The following is a 10302-nucleotide window of genomic DNA, read 5'->3' on the forward strand; positions in this document are numbered from 1 at the left end:
GAGAAATAGGAACACTCTTACACTGTTGGTGGGAGTGTAAACTAGTTCAACCATTGTGGAAGACAGTGTAGTGATTCCTCAAGGATCTAGAACTAGAAATACCATTTGACCTAATGATCCCATTACTGGGTATATACCCAAAGGATTATAAATCGTGCTGCTATAAAGACACATGCACACGTATGTTTATTGTGGCACTATTCACAATAGCAAAGCCTTGGAACTAACCCAAATGTCCATCAATGACAGACTGAATGAAGAAAATGTGGCACATATACACCATGGAATACTATGCAGCCATAAAAAAGGATGAGTTCATGTCCTTTGTAGGGACATGGATGCAGCTGGAAACCATCATTCTCAGCAAACTATCACAAGAACAGAAAACCAAACGCCGCATGTTCTCACTCATAGGTGGGAATTGAACAATGAGAACATCTGGACACAGGAAGGGGAACATCACACACCGGGGCCTGTTGTGGAGTGGGGGGAGGGGGGAGGGATAGCATTAGGAGATATACCTAATGTAAATGACGAGTTAATGGGTGCAGCACACCAACACGGCACATGTACACATATATAACAAACCTGCACGTTGTGCACATGTACTCAAGAACTTAAAGTATAATAAAAAATAAATAAATAAAAAATAAATCAATAAATAAAACTACCTATTAGAGGCCAGGCACGGTGGCTCACCCTTGTAACCCCAGCACTTTGGGAGGCTGAGGTGGGTGGATTGCTTGAGCCTAGGAGTTCGAGACCAGCCTGGCCAAAATGGTGAAACCCCATCTCTAATAAAAATTTTAAAATTAGCCAGGCGTGGTGGCACGTGCCTGTAAACCCAGCTATTTGGGAGGCTGAGGTACAAGAATCACTTGAACCTGGGAAGCAGAGATTGCAGTGAGCCAAGATTGTGCCACTGCACTCCGGCCTGGGTGATAGAACAAGACTCCGTCTCAAAAAAAGAAAAAAAATTTTTAAAAAACTACCTATTGGATACTATGCTCACTACCAGGGTGACTGGAGTCACACTCCAAACCTCAGCATCATGCAATGTTTCCATGTGACAAATCTGTACATGGAACCCCTGTATCAAAATAAAAGTTGAAATAGAAAAACAAAATGGCATCTTTATTGAGATACAATTCACATATAATTCACCTATTTAAAGTGTGTAATCCAGTGGTTTTTAGTATGTCACTGAGTTGGATGACCATCACCACAATCCATTTTAGAGCATTTTCATCACCCAAGAAAGAAACTCCATAACTATTAGCAGTTATTTTCAATTCCTCTCCTTCCCAACCCTTGGTCCAGACAATCACTTATCTATGATTTGTCGCTATATATTTTACTATTCTGTCTCTGTTTATTCGCATATTCTAGACTTTTTTTTTTTTAGGCAAGGTCTTACTCTGGAATGCATCAGTGCAATCTCCACTCACTACAACCTCCACCTCCCAGATTCAAGTGATCCTCCCACCTCAGCCTCCTGAGTAGTTGGGAGTACAGGCATGCGCCACCACGCCTGGCTAATTTTTGTATTTTTTATAGAGATGGGGTTCTGCCATGTTGGCCAGGCTGGTCTCAAACTCCTGGACTCAAGCAATCAGCATGCCTCCCAAAGTGCTGGGATTATAGGTGTGAGCCACCATGCCTGGTCTCAACTTTCTAACTGTAATTATACAACCTTTCCCCATCCACTCCCTCCTCCTAACCGCTCAAGCCTCTGGTAACCATTAGGTTTTTTAGATTCCACATATGAGTGAGATTATGCAGTATTTATCTTTCTGTGCCTGACTTATTTCACTTAACATGTTTTCTAGGCTCATCCATGCTGTCACAAATGACAGGACTTTGCTCTTCTATATGACTAAATAATATTCCATTGTGTACATATACCACATTTTCTTTATCCATTCATCATTGATGGACAACTAGGTTGATTCTATGTCTTGGCTATTGTGAATAATGCTGAAATAAACATGGGGATGCAGATGTCTCTTCTATACATAATGATTTCCTTTCCTTTGAGTAGATTCCCAATAGCGGGGTTGCTGGATCACAGTGTAGTTCTACTTGTACTTTTTTGAAGAACCTCCACACTGTATTCCGTAGCGGTTGTCCTGGTTTACATTCCCACTAACAGTGCGTAAGTGTTCTCTTTTCTCTATATTCTGGCCAACTTTTTTTTTAGTTCAGGGGTACATGGTACATGTGCAGACATGTGCAGGTTTGTGACACGGGTATATTGCATGATGCTGAGGTTTGGGTGCCTAATGATCTTGTCACCTAAGTAGTGAACATAATACCTGACAAGTAGTTTTTCAGCTCTTCTCCCCTTCCCTTCCTCCCCACTTTTGGAATCCCCAGTGTTTACTGTTCCCATCTTTGTGTCTGTGTGTACTCAGTGTTTAGCTCCCATTTATAAGTGAGAACATGCAGTATTTAGTTTTCTGTTCCTGCATTAATTCACTTAGGATAATGGTCTCCAGCTGCATCCATGCTGCTGCAAAGGACATGATTTTATTCTTTTGTATGGTTTTGCCAACACTTTTGTCTTTTTGATAATAGTCATGCTAACAAGTGTCAGGTGATATCCCATTGTGGTTTTGATTTGCATTTCCCTGATGATTACTGGTGCTGAGCATTTTTCATATACCTATTGGCAACTTATATGTCTTCTATGTCTTTTGCCCATTTTTTAATAGGGTTACTTGCTTTTCTTTGGCTATTGAATTGTTTGAGTTCCTTGTGTATATATTTTGGATATTAATCCCTTATCAGATATACAGTTTGCAAATATTTTCATCCATTCTGTAAGTTATCTCTTCACTCTGCTGTTTCATTTGCTGTACAGAAGCTTTTTGTTCCATGTAATTCTATCCATCTATTTTCACTCTTGTTGCCTTTGCTTTTGTGGTAATATCCAAAACATTCTTGCACAGACCAAAGTCATGGAGTTTCCTCTTATGTTTTCTTCTAGTAGTTTCATTGTTTCAGATCTTACGTTTAAGTTATTAATACACTTTGAGTGATTTTTGTATATGATAGAAGGGTCTAATTTCATTTTTCTGCATGTGGATATCCAGTTTTCCCAACAAAATTTTTTAAAGAGATTGTCCTTTCCATTGGGTGCCCTTGGTGTCTTTGTCAAAAATCAGTTGGCTATAAATGTATGGATTTACTTCTGAGGTCTCTATTTTGTTTCATTGTTCTATACATCTGTTTTCATGCTGTTTTGGTTACTGTAACTTTGTGGCTTATTTTGAAATCATGAATTCTGATGCCTCCAGCTTTACTCTTTTTGCTCATATTGCTTTGGCTATTTGGTGCCTTTTGTGGTTCTATACAAATTTTAGGATTGTATTTTCTATTTCTATGAAGAAAGTCATTGGTATTTTGATAGGGATTGCATTGAATCTATAGTTCATTTTGGGTAGTATGGACATTTTAACAATCTTAATTTTTGCAATCTATGAACACAGGGTATCATTCCATTTATTTGTGTCTTCTTCAATTTCTTCCATCAGTGCTGTATAGTTTTTAGTGTAGGGATCTTTCACGTTTTTGGTTAAATTTATTCCTAAGTATTTCAATTTTTTGTAGCTATTGTGTATGGGATTGTTTTCTTAACTTGTTTTTCAGACAGTGTGCTATTGGTGTATAGAAATGCTACCAACTTTTCTTTTTTTTTTTGAGATGGAGTCTTGCTCTGTCACCCAGGCTGGAGTGCAGTGGCCAGATCTCAGCTCACTGCAAGCTCCGCCTCCTGGGTTCACACCATTCTCCTGCCTCAGCCTCCCGAGTAGCTGGGACTACAGGCGCCCACCACCACGCCCAGCTAATTTTTTGTATTTTTAGTAGAGACGGGGTTTCACCATGTTAGCCAGGATGGTCTCGATCTCCTGACCTTGTGATCCGCCCATCTTGGCCTCCCAAAGTGCTGGGATTACAGGCTTGAGCCACCGCGCCCGGCCTACTACCAACTTTTCTATGATGATTTTTTATCCTGCAATTTTACTGAATTTGTTTATTAGAGCTAACAGTTTTTTGTTTTGTTTTTTTTTGGGTGGAGTTTTTAGGGTTTTTTCAATATAAAATCATTTCATCTGCAAAGAGGAACAATTTAACTTCTCCAACAAAGAAAATTCAAATCACCAATAACACCACTCTCCAGTGATAATCACTTCTAATTTTTAAAATATACTTCCAGCCTTTTTTATAAGCACAAATAATTTTTTGAAACAAAATGGATTACGCTGCACATACTTGAATTATTTAAGATTCTTTGAATGTAAGCAATTTCAATCAGATTAACTTTTAAGTATTAATTAATTAATTCAATACTTACTGAGTACTTACAATGTACAAATAATTTCATAGCATTAAAGAAAAAAAAAACAGACAAGCTGGCCGGGCTCAGTGGCTCATGCCTGTAATCCAAGCACTTTGGGAGGCTGAGGTGGGAGATCACTTGAGCTCCGGAGTTTGAGACCAGCCTGGGCAACATGGTGAAACCCTGTCTCTATTAAAAATTCAGAAAGAAAAAAAAATGCTTCTGTTTTCAAGATATCGGGATACCAGGACACTCCCAAGTCTGGGTCTGTTTAGTAAACATTATCAATCTGTTCCCTAACTGTAAACATCTAGAGGCTAGGAATACCTAACTTTCTGGGTATGCAGCCAAGCAAGTCCCAGCCCCATTTTCCTAGTCCTCACTCCAGATAGAGTCACTCTGGTTGGAAGACCTGACAGTGGTGTGCACCTATAGTCCCATCTCCTCAGGAGGCTGAGGTGGGAGGACAGACTGAGCCTAGGAGGTTGAGGCTGCAGTGAGCTGTGACTGCAACACTTCACACCAGCCTGGGTGGCAGAGTAAGATCTTGCCTCAAAGAAAAAAAATAAAGAAAAGCAAAGCAAAAACAGGATCTCACATTTGGAAATTTTCATTCAATAGCCTGGAATTTAACTTTACAACACTACGGTAAAATGCAACCGCATAAATGAACACAACCCTACAGTGTAGCATAGGTTTATTATGGTTTAAATAGACCATCTGTATGTGCTCGAGTTTGCAACTAAAATTAATAAGGTCATGTTACCACTTTAAAATCCATGCAGGAACGTTTTCAGGAAGCAAAGGGCTATGGTATTGTCTAATAAGATTCTGAGGCAGGCCTACAGCAGGGCTGCATTCAATTGGCACCATATGCTTTCTGTGTCCCAAGGATTCTCTTGGGACATATTGACTTACCTGGAGCAGGTAAACAAACTCACTGGAGAATGCAGCCTACACCCCTGACATGCTTTTGCCTTTACACACAACAGCAGGACTGAGAAGCTGGGGTTGGTATAGGGCCAGGAAGACTGTTGACAGCAGGTTAAGAAGGAGAACTCTGCAAATGGGCCACAGAGCCTCAGGACTGGGTCTACTCAGTAGCTTCCTAACATTCTGGCAGAGAGTGACATTCTTTATAAAGTAAGAAAGAAGTTTTCTCCCATTTGGAGCTAGAAAGTTTTATGCCTAAAATAAATATGATTCATGTCCTGGGAAAGCTTGGTTCTGAAGAACTCTGTGTCCTTGGCTGACTTACACCTCCCTCACGCCTTAAAATCTGATTTCCGATTTCCAACCTGAGGTGAAAACGCTATCCTTTAATTTCAAGGTCCAGGAAGACCTGGATCCTCAAGAGGAACCAGTCTTTGGGACAGAATTATGCAGCTTATGTCCCAAGAGTTTGTTCGAGCTCCAATTATCAGAAAAGTGTGATAATTCTATGGTTTTCCCCCTTTGGCTCTACCTTTGGAAGTCTCCTAAATTTACTTAGCAGTATTTCCCTGAAGCTATAAAGCCAAGCTATTTTCCCCCCTTAACTCAGGAATGTTTAATATGTAAGTATGAATTCCACAGAGATTTTGCTTGACTACTATAGTTTAAGCTGTCAAATTAGTTCAGTGAGTTAATTCAGTAAACTCCATTAACTGATTTATTTTTCTATTGCAAATTAATATGCAGGTCATCTCTTCAGATACGTGTGTTTTAGGCCGGGCATGGTGGCTCCCACCTGTAATCCCAGCACTTTGAGAGGCCGAGGTAGGTGGATCACCTGAGGTCAGGAGTTCAAGTCCAGCCTGGCCAACATAGTGAAACCCCATCTCTACTAAAAAATACAAAAATTATCCAGGTGTAGTGGCAGGCACCTGTAATCCCAAATACTTGGGAGGCTGAGGCAAGAGAAGCTCTAGAACCTGGGAGGCAGAGGTTGCAGTGAGCTGAGATCGTGCCACTGCACTACAGCCTGGGCAACAGAGCAAGACTCTCTCAAAAAAGAAAAAAAAAAAAAGAGATATGTGTTTGAAACTTTATGCATGGTAGCTATCAGTTATGTGAGAAAACCATTAAATTGCTCAAAGAAAAAAGGATTCTTACCTCATAAGATTAACAAAGTTTCTTTAAACAAGGCCAGTTTTTTTAAAAAAAAAAAGATCTGTCAAAATCTGTTTAAATAAAAACATTAAAAAAACACTAAAAATAAACAACAGGAGATTCAATTCACAGCAACCAATCAGAAGGGGCCCAGTTTACCTGAGGCCCTGTAAGGAAAGTAACTCTGTAACAACCAATTCTCTTTTTGTTCCTTGTTTCTGCCTTTTTTTTTTTTGAGATGGAGTCTCACTCTTGTTGCCCAGCCTGGAGAGCAATGGCACGATCTCGGCTCACTGCAACCTCCACCTCCCAGGTTCAAGTGATTCTCCTGCCTCAGTCTCCCGAGTAACTGGGATTACAGGCATGCACTGCCACACCTGGCTAATTTTGTATTTTTAATAGAGACGGGGTTTCTCCATGTTGGTCAGGCTGGTCTTGAACTCCCGACCTCAGGAAACCCGCCTGCCTCGGCCTCCCGAAGTGCTGGGATTACAGGCATGAGCCACTGCACCGGGCCTGTTTCTGCTTTCTTTAGCCTTCTTCTACCTAAAGAAGGTAGAAGGCTGAGGCTGAGGCAGGAGAATTGCTTGAACCCGGGAGGCGGAGCTTGCAGTGGGCTGAGATCGCGGCACTGCACTCCAGCCTGGGCAACGAGCGAGACTCCGTCTCAAAAAAAAAAAAAAAAAGTTTTCACAAATGCATTAAAAAAAAAAAAAAAAAAGAATGAGATAGAGAAGGAACAAATGGACATACCTAGGGAAGCAGAGATGAGAGATCATCTGATCCCAAAAAGGGTAGCTATTGGATGACTACTTCCTATGCAATAGGATTCTATATTCTGAAATTAGATTATCAGATATGCCCCTGAATCGCTTCAATAAATACCCTTCCTGCCTATACCCATAGAGCTGTGTTGAGGAAGTTTTGGTTCTTATCAGCAGAGATCTCCATTAAGACAATGGTGTACTTATCAGCCACAGGTTTCAGAGTAGTTAAGGAAGGAAGCACACATCCTGTGGAATATGCTCAAGACTACAAGGCTTCCTGTGGAGTGCAAGTAGCATGCTGAAGCTCAGACTGGCGGCATCAAAGGAACAAGCTACTGAGATGGACAAGGCATGCAGCTAGGGTGATGAGGTCCCTAAACAAAAAGACTCCCTATCCACGAAGAGTAAAGTGAAGGGCACTCAAAAGTATTGAGATTTTAGCTACCTAAGAAAGGAGTACATTCAGCTTCCTAGTCTTACTAGTATATCTTTAATGTATTATAGCATAAATGTACATTGAAGATAAGGTGATCAAAAAGTCAAAATCTGGCTAATTGTGACAGTCAATGCACAGGTTACATTTTTGGCAGGGACAAATGGCATAGGGATCACAGCATAAAGAGAGATCAGATCAAAAAGCCTTATTTTTCTTACTACCTCCAGCCCCCTGCTCAAGCGATCCTCCCACCTCTGCTCTGAATACTAGTGGGAACTTCCAGAGAACTAGGATGCAAGAACTGAATGGCCAAAGCACCAACTGCTAGTTATTGCCTTTTAAAAATTATTATTATTATTATTTTTGAGACAGGGTCTTACTCTGTCACTCAGGCTGGAGTGCAGTGGGCACAATCTCAGCTCACTGCAGCCTCGACCTCCTGGGGTCTAGCAATCCTCCCACCTCAGCCTCCCCAGTAGCTTGCTTGGACTACAGACACGTGCCACCACACTTGGCTAATTTTTGTATTTTCTGCAGAGATGGGGTTTCGCCATGTTGTGCAGGCTGGTCTTGAAATCCTGGGCTCAAGTGATCCACTGGCCTTGGCCTCCAAAAGTGCTAATATTACTGGCATAAGCTACCACGCCCGGCCTCTAAAAAATTATTTTTAAGGGATCTAGATGACATCACAGCATGTGGACCTGGTGCAGTGGCTCACACCTGTAGTCCCAGCACTTTGGGAGGCTGAGGTGGGCAGATCATTTGAGGCCAGAAGTTCAAGACCAGCCTGGCCTATATGGTGAAACCTTGTCCCTACCAAAAATACGAAAATTAGTCAGGTGTGGTGGCACATGCCTGTAATCCTAGTCATTCAGGAGGCTGAGATAGGAGAATCACTTGAACCCGGGAGACGGAGGTTGCAGTGAGCCAAGACCGTGCCATTGCACTCCAGCCTGGGTGATAGAGTGAGACTCTGCCTCCAAAAAAACAACAACAGAAATTACAGTATGTGGTAGACAGAGTTGGCTAATTGTCCTCTCAATACCTTTATCTCTTTTTATACGAAGGTTGGAGCCAAATATAGCTAAAGATTGCATTAAAAATGGAATGTGACTGGGCGCAGTGGCTCACGCCTATAGTTCTAGCACTTTGGGAGGCTGAGGTGGGTGGATTGCTTGAGCCCATGAGTTTGAGACCAGCCTGGGCAACATGGTGAAACCTCATCTCTACAAAAATACAAAAAATTAGCTGGGTGTGGTGGTGCATGCCTGTAGTCCCAGCAACTCAGGAGTCTGAGGTGGGAGTATCGCTTGAGCCTGGGTGGTGGAGGTTGCAGTGAGCCAAGATCAAGTAAGACCCTGTCCCCCTGTCCCACCCACCCCCCAAAAGAAATAAAATGGAATGTAAGCAGAAGTAATATATGCAATTTCTGGGCCAGGTGCTTCATTCATTCTTTTCCCTTTAAGTGGGTTGGAATGAGGATGTGGTGGTTGAGCCATTTTCAGACACAGAAATGAAGCCAACTCCCTAAGCACGGGAAAGCAACAAGGGGGAAGGAGCTAAATTCTCTATGTTATAGAGCCACCACTTGGGAATCTGTGTATTTTTGAGTTTCTTGTTCCAACAACATAGTCAGTACCCTAATTAACACCTCATGCCTCCAGACCAGTATAATGCAGACCTTTTAGATGATTCTCTCCACACACACTGGAACCTGACATAAGTAAGAGAAGAGCACAGAAGATGTTTAGAGAGATGATGTGTTTATCACTGCACAGTAAACCTAGATCAAGGGCAATAAACAGAGTCCTGGGGGGTGAGATAGATCCACTAGATCTGAATAGGATCTTAGAATAAAGACGAAAGCTAACAATGCTTAGGAAAAGTCACAGGACATGGTGGCTCACAGCAGTAATCCCAGCACTTTGGGAGGCCGAGGCCAGAGGATTGCTTGAGGCCAGGAGTTTGAAATCAGCCTGGGTAACATAGTGAGATCTATCTCTATAAATATTAAAAAAAAAAAAAAATTAGCCAGACATGGTGGTACACACCTGTAGTCCCAGCTACTTGGGAGGCTGTGGCAGGACGATCACTTGAGCCTGGAGGTCTAGGCTGCCGTGGGCTAAGATCACAGCGCTGCCCTCGACCCTGGGCAGCAGAGTGAGACCTTGTCTCAGAAACAAAACAAAATAAAAACCAAAGTGGGAACCTGCCGTAAGGTGAGGTACAGTTATAAGCAGGGTAAATGTAAGGGGAAATAGGGAAGATAAATGCAGAAAATAATTGACAAGACAGAGTATCTTAGTGATGATGTGGTTTGAATTTTCCCTTGAGGAAGAAATCATTAGGGGGTCGCCAAAAATATTAAACATAATAAAACCAAAAGGCTAAGAACCTTGTTTGTCTTAGTTTGGGCTGCTGTAACAAAATTACAACATAATGGGTAGCTTACACAACATTTATTTCCTACAGTTCTGGACACTGAGAAGTTCAAGATCAAAGCACCAGCAGATATCTGGTGAGGGTCTTTTCTCGGTTTGTAGACAGGTGCCTTTTGCTGTATGTTCACATGGCTGAGAGATCATCTCTCTCACATCTCTTCTTGTAAGAGCACTAATCCCATTCACAAGGACTCTATCCTCTTGACCTAAGTACCTCCTAAAGTT

This window comes from Macaca fascicularis, chromosome 5 (genome assembly GCF_037993035.2).
Source record: "Macaca fascicularis isolate 582-1 chromosome 5, T2T-MFA8v1.1".
In the NCBI taxonomy this organism is placed as follows: Eukaryota; Metazoa; Chordata; class Mammalia; order Primates; family Cercopithecidae; genus Macaca; species Macaca fascicularis.